Source organism: Crocodylus porosus, unplaced genomic scaffold (assembly GCF_001723895.1).
Source record: "Crocodylus porosus isolate Cpor-Errol unplaced genomic scaffold, CroPor_comp1, whole genome shotgun sequence".
NCBI lineage: Eukaryota > Metazoa > Chordata > Crocodylia > Crocodylidae > Crocodylus > Crocodylus porosus.
In genome coordinates this window covers 131,303,693-131,305,733 of record NW_017728886.1, presented here as the reverse complement: position 1 = coordinate 131,305,733, position 2,041 = coordinate 131,303,693, and the positions used below count along the sequence as shown (strand labels likewise).

The 2,041-nt window shown below is 38.5% G+C and overlaps 1 long non-coding RNA gene across 1 annotated transcript in view; it reads right to left on the bottom strand.

Annotated features, from left to right (window-relative positions):
* Positions 1 to 275: 275 nt before the first annotated feature.
* LOC109324525 overlaps positions 276 to 2,041 on the bottom strand; it is a 15,794-nt gene continuing 14,028 nt past the window's right edge. The window contains exon 3 of the long non-coding RNA XR_002104948.1: positions 276 to 290. This is a non-coding gene — a long non-coding RNA (uncharacterized LOC109324525). The remainder of the gene's footprint in view (positions 291 to 2,041) is intronic.

Below are 2,041 nucleotides of genomic sequence, written 5' to 3'. Positions count from 1 at the left end.
GATTTGAATAAATATGGCACTTTCCAGGTACAGGAATGGTGACTACAAACAGTTTTATACTTGAACTTCTCTATCGGAGTCTATGGGAAGAATATTTGAGTACATGGCAATTAGCATTCCCATCCAAAAATATATTTGAGATTTCAAAAGTGTTTTCCAGTCTGCATCAGACAGTAATTGTTCACATAAAGAAATGTGTGCAATTTTCACCATCTTGGCTGATGGGCCTCCAAAGCTAGGAGAATTTTATCTAACTATAAAAAGCCAACATCTAGAAAATGCTTCAACAACTCGATGTCCTTAGTAGATCAGGCACTGAAGGGGTTTTCTAACAATGTAAGTCACTACTGAGAGTGTATAACAGTTTCCATTCTACAAGGAGTACCAGCACCCTGAGGTGCCTAATGTGTGTGATGTGGTTATGATGGGGGACAAGTGTTGAGCAGTGCAAAAAGGATTATTAATCTGAATGAACATAGTTGAAACTTCAATTATTTTTCACTGTTTTTATCATAGCTTTGACCCATCTTTTTCCTTTGCTATCATCAAATATACCACTTTAAACAAGCATGCCCAATAGTTCTTCAGCATTGAGTGAAGCAGTATTATCAACTAACCAATGCTTTATCCTCATGTTTTTAAAGACAGATTGTTGCTTGAATACTGCATTCAGGCTAATGTTTTAAAACAGCAACTGCTTTATAAACTTTGTATGCTAGAGTACAAATGAAAATGTTTTATTTATTTGCTCATTATTACTATATTTACTTGAATCTAAGACGACTTTGTTTTAAGATGACACCCTCAATTATTAGATCTTATACATCAACAATTATACATTTTAATTTCTATTATAACATTTTCCTGCCCCTTATGCTAGTTACTCCCCTCATCCTCCTGCCCACTTCCTTCCACCACCACTTATCCAATCTGGCAGCTCTGGCTATGTTAAATGGAGGGGAAAAAACCTTGTCTTGGATTTGAATAAATACAGTAAGTTCCAGGTACAGGAATGGTGACAGAAAACAGCTGAAACCTTGTATTCTTCTATGGGTACAAGAGTATATGGGTACATGGGAACTGGCATTCCCATCTGACAGATATATTTAAAATTTCAAAAATGTTTTCCAGTCTGCATCAGGATGGATAAGCTTGAGAACCTACAAAGGTTTTTTACATATGAGAGGAAGAGACATCTTCTTCCAGATTCACCAACAGATTCTGGTGATTCATAGGAACTTTTCCCCCCCAAACCCAGCTTAATGCTCTAGCTTTTCTAAAACAAAACTTTATTGAAGCAAAAACATTCTGAGGAAAAGTTTCATTATTTGTAGATATAATTTTTCATCTGAAAATGTTAAAACTTTTACTGAAAAATTCCTGACCAGCTCCAGTTACAGTTTGGGTCCAGCCCAGAAAAAAATTGCTCAGCACATATTTTAGTTCAAAATAAAGCATTTATGAAACATATTCATATCCCACTATTTTGCATTCTATATGAAACAGCTGTATTTCCATATGTAAGCCTTTTTCATGATATGTAAAAATTGAAGAAGTACTAGTGGGACTGTGGAGAGACATGTTTATATGAGAGGGTAGCATCTTTGTCTGAAGATGGCTTCATTTGAACTCAAATCTGATTTTTCTCCATTATAAAACATAAAGATATAAGGAAGAAACTGGAGGAAGTACCAGTGTAAAATTGGTATATCAAGTTCTATACATTCTAAATCGGGGGTGGGCAAAATGGCAGATCTGGCCAGTGGCTGGACTCCATTTCCCAACAGCCCCTACCTGTATAACTGCAACCAGTTTCCATGGAGACCCCAGGAGCAGTGGGGCTGTGACAGCACAGGGCCAGGATTTCCATAGAGACCAGCTGAAGCAGCACTAGCAGGATATGTAGCTAGGCAGGGAGCTGCTCCAGGGGCAGAATTTTCCTGCAGTGAGAGAATGGTTTGGAGCCAGGGAAGAGCTGTGCCCCAGCTCTGGCCCACACTGTCATCATCCCAAAGCCCTGGCCCTGGTCCCAGCCCTGGCC